The sequence below is a fragment of the Chionomys nivalis genome, chromosome 11, assembly GCF_950005125.1.
Source record: "Chionomys nivalis chromosome 11, mChiNiv1.1, whole genome shotgun sequence".
Classification (NCBI taxonomy): Eukaryota; Metazoa; Chordata; class Mammalia; order Rodentia; family Cricetidae; genus Chionomys; species Chionomys nivalis.
Genome location: NC_080096.1, coordinates 15,342,216 through 15,355,228, shown reverse-complemented (window position 1 = coordinate 15,355,228; position 13,013 = coordinate 15,342,216). Strand labels below are relative to the sequence as shown.

Below are 13,013 nucleotides of genomic sequence, written 5' to 3'. Positions count from 1 at the left end.
GGCCAGACTGATGTACAAAGTAAATTCATGCCAGTCAGAGAGATACACAGTGCGACTTGGTCTCAAAAAAAAAAGGAAAAAAAAAAAGGAAAACAGTCTTCAGTGGCATTACCTTTAAAGAGGTAATAAAGGAAAATGAGGTCATATGGGTAAGCCCTATCCACGATAGTATAGTTTTAAGGGAAGATTAGGAACAAGGTTATGATGCAGTGACAGCATTTGCAGAAGCAAGAGTAGATATGATCCCTGGGACAGACACCACACCCCTCAACAAAACTGGAGTGGTAGAACACCTCTATAATCCTAGCACTTGGTAAACTAAATTAGGAAGATCACTGCAACTTCAAGGTCAGCCTGGGGAACAGACCAATAACCAGGCTAGGCCATGATTAAGAATAAGACTAACTTTAAAATGATGGACAGCACCTTTAATTCCAGCACTCAGGAGTTCCAGGACAGCCAGGGCTGTTACACACACCCTGTGTGTGTTGGGGGAGAGGGGTCATGAGGAAATAAATGGCCTAGTTTATAAAGTGCTTTGTTGTTCACACGTAAGAACCCAAGTTTAGATTCACAGAATCAACATTAAAAGCAGTACATTTGGTCAAGCAGTGGTGGCGAATACCTTTAATCCCAAGACTCGGGAGGCAAAGGCAGGTGGAACTAAGTTTGAGATCAGCCTGGTATACAGAGAGTTCCAGGGCAGCTAGGGGTACAAAGGAAACACTATCTCAAAAAAAACAAACAGGCTGGGCAGTGGTGGCACACGCCTTTAATCCCAGCACTTGGGAGGCAGAGGCAGGCTCTGTGAGCTCAAGGCCAGCCTGGCCTGTAAGAGCTAGTTCCAGGACAGGCTCCAAAGCTACAGAGAAACCCTGCCTCAAAAAACTAGGGGGAAAAAAAAAACAAAAAAACAATGAATACATTTGTACTTCCAGTGCTGGGGGTAAGAAACAGGAAAATGGGGGTAGAGTGGGAGTGGAGCGCCACAACTTGCCTAGCCAATCAGTGAGCTTCAGGTTCAGTTAAGATCTCTGGCCTCTGAATACACATACGCAGGAGCATGTGCACACGCGCGTGCATGCACACACACAGGAAAGGGAGAGGAAGACAGGAAGACCATTGTGTGGTAACACTCAAAATTGGCCATTTATAAAGGAAAAGAAACCCTCAAAAGAGAACACCCATATCAACACAATCTCCTCCAGAACTATAATTAAATGATAAGTCTGTGATATTTTTATGACAGTCCTTGAAAACCTTTACAGTGCCATTAGAGATTTCTTAATACATAAAATTTTGAAAACCAAGCGACAAGGGCAGTTCCTGAGGATATCTTAAGAGCCATAAAGAATTCATATTTCTCAATAATTTTATTTCAGATCATTTTGCCAAAAGGAAGAATAGTTTATCAAGAAACAAGAGGGGGCTGGAGAGATAGTTCAGCAATTAAGAGCTCTGGCTGCTCTTCCAGAGGACCCAGGTTGGATGCACAGCACCCATATGGAGGCTCACAACAGTCTGTAACTGCAGGTCAAGGGGATGCAACACCCTTCTCTGGCTTCTGCAGGCACCAGGCACGTGCACGGTGCAGACATAATACATGTAGACAAAACACCCATACATACTGAATTTTTGAAACATAATTAATTTTGTTTTGGTGGTGAGGGTTGGTTGGTAGGGTATCTAGCATGCAGAGGTCTGAATTCAATCCCTAGAAGGGTCAGTGGCACACACCTGTAATCTCAACACTCCAGAGGTGAAGAAAGGAGGATTAGATTAAAAATTCAAAGCCATCATGTATGACCCTTATGCTAAACACACACACTCAGAATGGAATACTGTAAGATCAAGAGAGTTGATGCAACAGAAAAATAAGAATACACCACAAGATTAAATGTTATGCATTTTTAAACTATGAAGAACATCAACATGGTAACTCAAGCTTACTATTAATGACCCATAATTTTAACTCCAGATCTCTGCTGAGTTTGCGGCCAGCCTGAGCTACACAGCAAGTTCCAGGCCAACCAGGGCTATACAGTGAGACTGTATCCAAAAAGATAATTACAAAAACAAAAAAAAAATCTAATAAATAAGCCAGACAGTGGTGACGTGTGCCTGTAATCCACCACTAAGGAGGCTGAGGCAGGCGGATCTCAGTGAGTTCAAGGCCAGGCTGAAATACAAATCAAGTTCCAGGACAGCCAGGACTGTTACAAAGAAACCCTGTCTTGAAAAACCAAACAAACAAACAAATAAATAAAATCTAAGCAACTAAGAGATCTGACCTACCAGGATTTAAGTTAGTAATGACAACCTCTATTGTAATAGGCTTCTGTTATATTAACTATGAAAGCCAGCAAGATATTTAAATGCCTATTATAGCAGTATATTGAGTATGACAAACTTCAGAGGCCTTCAGTAACTTACTGAAAAGATACACTGCACTTTATATAATGCTAGAATGCTCAAAATATGTCACCTTTATTAGCTTCAAACAAAACTGTCAGATTGCTAAAGATTTACATTAGAAACAAGTGCCAACGGTATTCAAAACAGTAGCAAATACAAAAGACAGTCTAGAAAGAATAAATCTCTAGTTAGATGAAATATCAGGTAAAGGCTGCAGATTAAAAAAAAAAAAAAAAAAAACACCTAAGGGTTGAGGAGAAGGCTCAGATGGCAGAGTGCCTAACACACAAAGCTTGAGTTCAAGCTCCCTATCTCAAGCACCACAGAAAACCAGCAAGATCGCAAAAACCTGAAACCCTCCACACTCAGGACATAGAGGCAGCAAAGTCAGAAGTTCAAGTTCAAACTTGGCTACACATTGAACTTGAGAAGAAAGACGGACAGGCTGGAGAGATGGCTTAGCAGTTAAGACCTTTGGCCACTCTTCCAAAGGACCCAGGTTCAATTCCCAGCCCCCACATGGCAATTCACAACTGTAACTCCAGTTTCAGGGGATGTGGAATCCTCACACAGACATACAGGCAAAATCCCAATGTACATTAAAAAGAGAGAGGAGGGAGGAAGGGAGGGAGAGAGAAAGAGAGGAAGGGGAAAAAGGAGGGAGGGAGGAAGCGAGGAAGGGAGGAAGGGAGAGAGAACATACTGGGGCCTAGGAGATGGCTCAGTGGGTGAAGGCACATGCTACCAAGTCTTAGCTACTTCTTCATTTTCTCCTTATCTATAACTCCCATATAAACTTTATGACAGATCTGTCTTGGTCGTTTTCTAGTCACTGGTCTACCACCAATATTTGGAACTGTAACTTTCACAAAGCAAACACTCAAAGAGCATTGAAGTTCCAGAATTAGTAAGACAATGAAATGAGTGTGGTTTAGATATGCATCAGGTCAAAACTTGTTCTTTGGACTCAAAATAAACTCTTTATAATATACTCCCTCTAGCTTCCTGATCTATTACTATCTGCATAAAGAATCAAAAGAATCAAAAAGAAATTAGACACAGGAAACAGCAATAAAAAAAAAAAACCCTCAGATAAACCAAAGTCATTCACACATCCTGTGCTCAACACCGACATCATGGTGTTGCCCAAACAAAGGCTGATGGAAAAGTATGAAAGGGGAAAAACAAAAGCTAGAAGACACAGGGCTGTCTACAAGGCCTCTACAAAAAGTGGAGAAGGTACCTCTTTGCATTAAAATAGGAACAGTGCAAAAAATTAGATGTTAAACAGATCAAGCACAGAAAGCTGAAGGCACTGGAGATGGAAAGTGTGTGCATTTTTTGGTAATGTGTACTTCTAGTGACTTGTCATGCCTAATTAAATTGTATAAAAATGCAGAACTTAGCCGGGCGGTGGTGGCGCACGCCTTTAATCCCAGCACTTGGGAGGCAGAGGCAGGCGGATCTCTGTGAGTTCGAGACCAGCCTGGTCTACAAGAGCTAGTTCCAGGACAGGCTCCAAAACCACAGAGAAACCCTGTCTCGAAAAACAAAAAAAAAAAAAATGCAGAACTTAATTTTGCATTTTAGTTAAGATATGTTGACAGAACACTTCATTGTTTTGGATGGAAAGAGGAGCATGTGTCACTAACAGACTGTTTCCCAAACTTAACTGATGTGGGAGGAAAGCACTGTTTTCTGCTGGTTCTCAGGAGGAGGGATTCCCTGATGTTGACACAATGCCAATCTCAGCACAAAAGCCTTCGATGTGGGAAAACCCAAATTCATTTCTATCTTCCTCCCTCTCCACCATTAACATATACTTAGCTTCCTTTTCTCTGTTTCCTGTATGTACACATGTGTGTATGTATGCTCCACGTGTATACGGGAGCCTGAGGTTGTTATCTGGGAATCAGAATCATCTACCTTTATACACTAAGGCAAGATCTCTCAGTCAAACACAGAACTCACCAATACAGTTAGTTTTGCTAATCAGCTTGCTCTAGGGAATCCCACCTCTGACTTTTCAAGCTGGTATTATTAGGTGGGATTATCATGAACACTGGCTTTCCTCACACTTGATTTGCCCACTGAGTTATTTGCCCAGCCCCTAAGTCCCTTTTAAAATAAACACATGTTGGAACCTGAACCCCTAATTTTTTTTATATTTATCTTTGCATGTGTGTTTTGCCTGCACCATGTGTGTTGTGTCCAGCACCCACAGAAACCTACCTGTTTCCAATTCCCGAAAACTGAGATCAAGACTCAAGGCTTGGGGCAGGGCAGTGGTGGTGCACAGGAGGCAGAAGTAGGAAGATTTCTGTGAGTTCGAGGCCAATTTGGTCTACAGAGCAAGTTCCAGGACAGTCCAGGACAGGCACCAAAGCTACACAGAAACCCTGTCTTAAAAAGATTTAAAAAAAAAAAAAAAAAAGTTTGTACCTGTAACGGCGTAAATGAATGCAGACAGATTATAAAAATATATACAGAATTAATGGGGAAATAGACTTACAGGACCACAGGTTCCTTCAGAGAACAGGAAAGCAGAAAAGGGGCTGCTGGGATCACTCCCAGCAGATTTAACAGTAAACATTAGCCCGAGGCGAACACGCCCCCTAATGGGCGGGCCTTATCCCTACATGTACCACTATAACCAGTAAAAATGTTCGGTTTTTTTTGGTTTTTGTTTTTTAAAATAGGCTATGTACTAGAGATGTAGCTCAGTTAACAGAGTTCTTGTCCAGCATAATGAATCCCTGATCTCTAATGCCCACATAAATCTAGCATGCCTCTAATCCTAGCAATTGGGAGGTGGAAACAAGAAAATCAGAAGTTCAAAGTCATTCCTAACTACACAGAGTTCAAAGTCTGCTTGGGATTCATGAGATCCTGCCTGGAAAAAAAAAAGGGGGGTGGGGGGGGAGGACTGGCTAGATGGCTCAGAGGAAAACAGTTTCTACTATGCAAACCTAATGATTTGAGTTCGATAGCCAGAACCCACATTAATGGTTAAGAATAGACTCGACAAAGTGGCCCTCTAAACTTTACACGAGCTGTGGCAGGAGTGCATATGCACAATTTTAAATCTCTCTCACACACGTACACAGATTTTAGGTTATGTTTATGATTTTGTGTGGGGCCACACAGCCAGCCCCTGGGAGAATTTGGTTCTGTGACAGTAGGAAAGATAAAAATGTAAATGAGACAACAATCTCCACCTGGATTTCTTTTAGGATTCATGAGATTAGTCTGTGGGAAGGATGGTTATAAAAACATTTACGTGTGAAATAAACACAGCTTCTAAGGTCAAGGGGTGTGGCCAAAGAGGTAGTGAGAGCAAACACCTACACAGCCCTGCCTGCAGGTGACTAGTCTTAAAATATTTCATATACATTAACTGATACTATCTTCCACACTGTGAAGCAGGTGTTACTGGCCTCATTTTTTGTTTTGATTTTTATTTCAAACAGATCTCATGTAGCTCAGACTGTCACCTAACTCCTATAGCCAAGGCTTATGAATTTAAAACTGATCTTCCAACCCTCCTTCAGGATTACAGGCCTGAGTTACCTAATAAACTGAAGTCACAAAGCATGACCTAAGATTGCACATGGCTAATAAATGACAGATCAAGGATTTCAACTCCAAAGCCTAGGCTTCTAAGCACTCTAAGCAACAGCATCTCCAGAACACAAAGCAGAACTAAAGCAGCAGACAGGAATAAAGATAATCAAAAAAAGAAAATGTTTTAAACTACAAAGTGTTAAAGAAAAATAATGAACAAAACAGTCAAGTCAGAGGTTCTCTTCCTGTGACAACCCACCAACACTGCAGCATAACAACTAACATTAGGTATTAAATTTAAAAAGAAACTTACCAGGCTGGAGTAATGGCCCAGCTGCTAAAAGCACTTGCTATTCTTGGAGAGGACTCAGGTTGGTTCCCAGTACCCACAACCAGCCCTAACTCTAGTTCCAGGGGATCGAACCACCTCTTCTGACCTTTGACACCAGGCATGGACATACAAACACACATGCAGGCAAAACATTCACTCAAAATAAAATAAATCTAAACTCACACATACACACTCTAAGCTGGGTCTGATAGCTCAGGTCTGTAATCCTAACTACTGATAGAAACTGAGATAAGAGTATAGCAAGTTCAAGGCCAATCCTGATAACTTAAAAATTAAAACCTGAATTTTCTTTTTTTTTTTTTTGAGACATGGTCTCACATAATTCAGAATGGTCTAGAACTCCATGTCACCAAGGCTGGCCTTAAACTTCTTTCACATCCTCCTGTATTCCCCATGTGTTAAGATTATAGAAATGTGCTACCTTGACCAGCTTAATTTTTCTGAACTATAAGGAAGGACATATTTCCGCAACAAAACATTTGGAGTTTCTTCACGAAATAAACAGTCTGAGACCACCAATGTCCCAAGGTAACTAACTAATAAAGAGGAACTCTGACACCCTGAACTTACAATACCAGCAGTGGCAAAAAAAAGCTGAATGCCACTAATAAAAACACTTCAGTGAAATATTTTGGACAGAAGAGATGAGCAACTAAAAGTAGAAACTCAGGAGGGGCAAAACATCATGTGATCAGGAAACTTGACACTGCAAGAGGGAAGAAGGGAACAGAAATAAGCTACTGCTTGCAAACAAAGAAATACAAGAAGATGAGGAAATAGACTTTAAGTCTGGATTCATTTTAGGAGAGTAAGAGAATAATTACCAGATGATTTCCTAATTGATGGCAAACTTTCCGCAGCTGCACGAAACAGACTGATAAGGTCAAACAAGGAGCTTAGCAAAAGTTTCAGTGAGTCCAGATTTGAGTATGGCTGACCAAGCAATAAAGTAATCTTAAAACAGAAGGCCTATAGCATGCCCAGAAAATGAGAATGGTAACCCTCAAACATTACCAAATTCATTAATCCAACAAATATTTATTAAAGGAATACAGATGAGCATGTCAAGTCAAAGTCCTGGATTCACAGGACTTAAGTTCTTTCAGGGGAAACTGAGAGCAAACATTTTGCAAAGACTGAAAAGGCACTATCCAAGAAATACAGAATAGCCCTTCAACATTGAGGGACACAGAGAGCTGTTTATAGGAGAAAAGTGCACCCAAAATGAACTGTTCCCCTTCATAAGAGATCTTGTGGCCTAAAATTATTAAATGTTTTTTATCCTCAAAAAAAAAATTAAAATGAGAGAACTCCATTTAAATTGTAGCACTATAAATCAAAACAGTTTGACATGAGCTTCCAAGCCCTTTCAGTGCTCCTTCCCAAAAAGAGTACATTAACTTTACAAATTCAATGGCTTTTAGAGAAAATATTTTTATCAGTGTACACATAAAAATAACTAGAAATGTTCCTCTCATAGATCATAAGATGAAAACTGGGGCAGCATTAACTGGACTCAGCACATTACAAAAGAGGACAGAGTTGGGAGGGGAATATGTTGGGGATAGGATTGGGTGGCAGAGGAGGGAAATAGGGATGAATATGATCAAAATATAAAACACTTTGTATACATGTATGATAATATGAAAGAATATAAACATTTAAAAAATATTTCAAGTGCAAGAAAAAATCCTGAGAAAACAAATTTTGACATTTTTTAAACTTTGTAAACTTCAGGATTAATCCTGATGGGCTCGCTTAGATTACTAGAGAGGGGAATTATGTTTACTAAGCACAGGGGTTGCTCACAATATGAAAACATCTTAAGAGAATTTAACAAGGTATCTTCGGGTCTTGAACAAATTTCTGTGTATATATACATATATGTGTGTATATATATATATGTGTATATATATATGTGTGTGTGTGTGTATATATATATATATTTAAAGCTCCTTTTTAATAATCAGTTAACTACCAATCTCTTATTTCCTTGCCTCAGTCTAAAACGTAAAAATCCAAACTAATTGTTTATTTGTATTCATTATTACTGTGTGTATTTATAAGTGTGTACACATGAACGATGGCAAAAAGTGTGAAGATCAGGAAAAGCTTTTGTTTTATTTTGTTTTTTTCAAGACAGAATCTCTCTAGCCCTGGCTGTACTGAAACTCTCTATGTAGACGAGGATGGCCTCAAACTCAAAAGATTCTCCTGCCTCTGCCTCCCAAGCTCTAGGACTGAAAACATGGACCACAGCCAGGCGGTGGTGGCGCACGCCTTTAATCCCAGCACTTGGGAGGCAGAGGCAGGCGGATCTCTGTGAGTTCAAGACCAGCCTGGTCTACAAGAGCTAGTTCCAGGACAGGCTCCAAAAACCACAGAGAAACCCGTCTGGAAAAAAAAAAGAAAAGAAAAAAAAGAAAACATGGACCACTAAATGTGGCTAGATCACAACTTTTGACAATCAGGAGTCTCTCCTTTCACCATGGGTTCTGGGAATCCAACTAAGTAGTCAGGCCTGCCTGACAAGTGCTTTTATCCACTCAACCATCTCACCATCCCAGACTACTTAATTCAAAAGAAAAAAAAAAAAACTTTTTAAATAGATACAAATTCACCTATATAAACTTTTTAAATACAGAAGGCTAAAAAATACAGTAGTAGATAAGTGCTCCAATTTTATACTCCTATGTCACATTAAGGATAACAATGTATTTTGGAAGATTCTGCACCATATCGCTGAACTACAGGAAACCAATCTGAATACACCACTCTGGTGTTTCTTAACAAGCAATGTTATTTTCTATATAAATGAACAATAATGGGAAAACTCTCAAACACGAGGCCACCCTTACAAGGATGCATTACACAATTGCATCTCATTTACTTTGCAATGTTAATATCCAACACTGCTGCACTTATAATCAAAGGACACAATTCTAGTGATACCAGAAATCTAAAAATATTACTCAAGTTTTGGGGGTTAAAAATGAAAACCAAGGGTCGTAAATTAAATAGCTCATTCCTGTAATCCCAGCACGTGGAAGACAAGATACTTAATCTGTCGGTTTCCCCTGACAGAACATAAAAAAAAGTCCTGTAAAGAGAGACTTAGAAGGAAGGAATGTCCCTTTAAGTTCAAAGCTAGCCAGGACTAAATTTGGAGATCCTGTTTCAAAATAAAAACTAAATCCAATGCCATTTTTAAAGGTAAAACTAAAGCATGCAACTTTAAGTTGCAATCCTAGCAAAGATAAATCAGATGTATAACTAAATTCTCTTTGCAGGTCACTCTTAAGGTCACCATGCGCTGAATTTAGGTTCCTTGACTCACAATTGGTGTGGCAAAGAACTGCTCCCACAACAAAGTTGACCCAAGTACAGCCAAGGGGCCCTTTAAAGTTCATGCCTACCCAGGTGGCTGCGGACAGTGTATCCTCTGGTCAAAAATAACCTAACCCTAAGATGTCTAACCTTCCCATATTTTAGGTGCATCTCGGGCAGCCATCAAGGCAACATGATTTCAACAACAACAAAATAAAATTTAAAAACCACCATCTTACTCTGAACCGACGTGCTGAGTGGAGTGACCCACTAAGCAAGATTTTGTCTTAATTTGGTGAGCCCTGACTTGTAGGAGTTAAAACTCTCACCCCTTATGCTGAGATGACGTAATCTTCCACACTGCATTTCTCCCGGACTTAAAGGGGAGGAAAGAGGAATTTTTAAAAAACCAACAAAGAAAATTTCCTGCTAGTAATGAGGAACCGAGCAAGAGGCCAGGCGGGGTTTCGGGAGGTGCTTAGGCAGGTCCCGGAAGGCGAGGAGGCCGGCCCAGTCGTGGGAGCCCAGGGAGCCGCGGGGCAGGAGAGGGCAGACACAGCAGCGCGGAGCTGGGGACCGCCGAGGGGCGCAAGCGCAGAGGCGCCCGGTCCGTCACCTCGGCCCCGGCCCTGCGGCCGCAGTTCCGCTCCCCTCCCCCGCCCGCCGCAACGCGTCCACGGCGGAGCCCGGGAAGCAGGAAGTCGAGGCCGACAACGTAGCGGCAGCCCCCGGCCTCCGTCCCGGGACCCGGCCCCACGTCCGCTGTTCCGCATCCCGGCGTCCCCGGAGCGGAGCCCGCGGGTGGCCGGAGGGGGGAGGGGAGCGGGTGGGATGGGTGTGCCTGGTCCTCTCGCCGCCACTGACAGCTCGACCGGGTGGCTCCCTCGGCCGCCGCCGTCCCCGGCCGCGCCTTGCCGCCATTCCGGCCCCAAGCCCCTCCGCGACCCCGCCTCGTTCCCCTCAGAACCCGAGCCCGCGAGCGCACGCGAACCCGGCAATCCCTCCCTCGAGGCCCGCAAGCACCGGGATGCCCCCGACCGCGAGCACCCTCGAGGACCGAGGGATGACGGGGGGCGCGCGACTGGGACCGGGCGGTGCATAACCCACTCCCGCGGGGAGGCTACTCGGGCCCGCACTCACCTCAGCTTCTCCGTCGGGGCGTTGGCAGCACTGCGCGGGGCCTCCTCGGCTGCCGGACAGGGGCACGCGCCTGACGTCAGCACGCAGGGGACGCACGGTTGGGTGCCCGCGGAAGTAGGAGGGACAAAGAGGGAGAAGGGGCTGGAATGGGCCCCCCCAGGTGGGCAGGGCTTAGCAGAAGCTCCGCCCCATGCCGCGGACGCGCGGGCTGCGTTCCTGTACTCTACACAGACTGCGCTCTACACCTTTTAGCAGTGATTTTATTCGTAATGAAACTCTGAACAGAAATGTTCACAGTATTGTCACTAAAGCTTATTTTTATCCTTGAAACTTTGTGAAAAAGAGCATTGTTAATAAATCTTATTTTTGATTTATTTTGAGACAGGGTGTCATTATGTAGCCTTTGATGGACTATATAGACCAGACTATCCCAGAACTCATAGAGATCCTCCTGCTTCTGTCTCCCGAATGCTGATATTCAGCGCCATGCCTGGTTGTCTTTTTTTGTTTTGTTTTGTTTTGTTTTTGTTTTTCAAGACTGGGTTTCTCTATGTAGTACTGGAACTTGCTATGTAGCCCAGGCTGGCCTGGAACTCAGAGATCTGCTTGCCTCTGCTTCCTGAGTGCTGGAATTAAAGCTGTGCGTCCCCTTGCCCAGGATACCTTTTTTTTTTTAATGACTTTTGAGACAGGGTCTCATGTAGCCCAGGCTAGCTTTGAGCACAGATTTGTAGCAGAGGTTGACCTTGAACTCCTGACCCTCCTGCCTCCACTTCCCACGCGTTAGCATTGTAGGTATGTGCCACCACTGCCCAGCTCCTTTTTGCTTTTCAAAGAGAGGTAGTGTCTTGCTGTGCACAGCTTTCTGAAGCCCACAGGCCTCCAATAACCTGCCTGTCCTGGTGTGAGAATAGAATATAGGCCTGGGCCGGGCGGTGGTGGCGCATGCCTTTAATCCCAGCACTCGGGAGGCAGAGGCAGGCGGATCTCTGTGAGTTCGAGACCAGCCTGGTCTACAAGAGCTAGTTCCATCCAGGACAGGCTCCAAAACCACAGAGAAACCTTGTCTCGAAAAACCAAAAAAAAAAAAAAATAATAATAATATAGGCCTGGGTTTTGTTCAGAACTAAAGACTTGCCCCCTCAAAAAGGCCCTCCATTTAATCTGCCTAGCTCCTCTTCCCTGGCCCTTTGCCTGGCTTTTGAAGGGACTCCAGCCAACGGAGCATGACAAACATGGCTCTGACAGGCCTTGCCCTTCTCCCTATCCCCTCTGTCTTACTAAAAAACCGTTAAATTACAGTCCTAAAGCTAGCCACCAAGATCTATACCCTTACTTGGTCACTTCCTCCTCCTGAAACTGACTACCAATGTCCAGCTATCAAAATCCTGTAGTCCAACAATCAAAAGCCCCCTTGTGGCTGTCCTAATTAACCTGTCCAATCAAAATCAAACACCTCATGCTAACACAGGGTTTCCCCTTTTACCTTGATAAACTGTCATTTGCCTATGAGCCATGTCTGTCTCCTCTCTATCCAGAGGCAGAACTTTGTCCCTCTGGGACAAATACCCTTTCCCTTGTTCTCTTTCCCTTCTCCCTGGTTCTCTATCTCCTGTCTTTGTCTCATAATCCACTCTGTCCCTCTGGGGCAAATAAATCTCTTTTGTGCTGAGAACTTGGTCTTGGAGTGTCTTGTGCCAAATACTAGTCCCTTCAGCTTTGGTCTCTCAAATCCTCCTACCTTTCCTGTCTTCTTGGCTCCTGTTTATTCGTTGTCTTCCCTGTTAGTGTGCACGCTGCTAGAGAAGAGAGGTCCTAGCCTAGCCTCAGATGCTTCCCAATATTGGAAGAAACCTTATCTTAATCATGTTCATTTGCTGGCTGGAAGTGTAACCCAGTCACCAGAGTACTTGCCTAGCACGCACAAAGCCCTAGGTTTGATTCTCAGTACCACTTTAATAAACCAAGCATGCGGATGAACAGCTGTGATCCCAGCTCTTGGGAGATAGAGCTCCCAAGCAGGGTAATCAAAGGTCATCCTCGGTGGCACATGGAGTTCAGTCTGTCCATAGCACCCTATCTAAAAAGAAAAGAAAAAAGAAGTTCACTTAGCTAGGCATGACTTTGTATCCAGGAGGGTGTGTCATTGCATGTCAGTAATCTTAGCATTTGGGAGGTGGAGTTTTGAGCTTACAGATGTGCCACTGCATCCAGC

General features: G+C 43.3%; 1 protein-coding gene across 3 annotated transcripts in view; it reads right to left on the bottom strand.

The window, feature by feature from the left end:
* Window positions 1–10,892, bottom strand: part of Cdc42 (cell division cycle 42) — a 36,690-nt gene extending 25,798 nt beyond the window's left edge. Inside the window, exon 1 of one of the 3 annotated variants that reach the window (XM_057784664.1) lies at window positions 10,799–10,892. The gene's annotated coding sequence lies outside the window, so the exon portion shown is untranslated. The remainder of the gene's footprint in view (window positions 1–10,798) is intronic. The other 2 variants (XM_057784663.1, XM_057784662.1) reach the window with 2 other exon arrangements.
* Window positions 10,893–13,013: the final 2,121 nt, after the last annotated feature.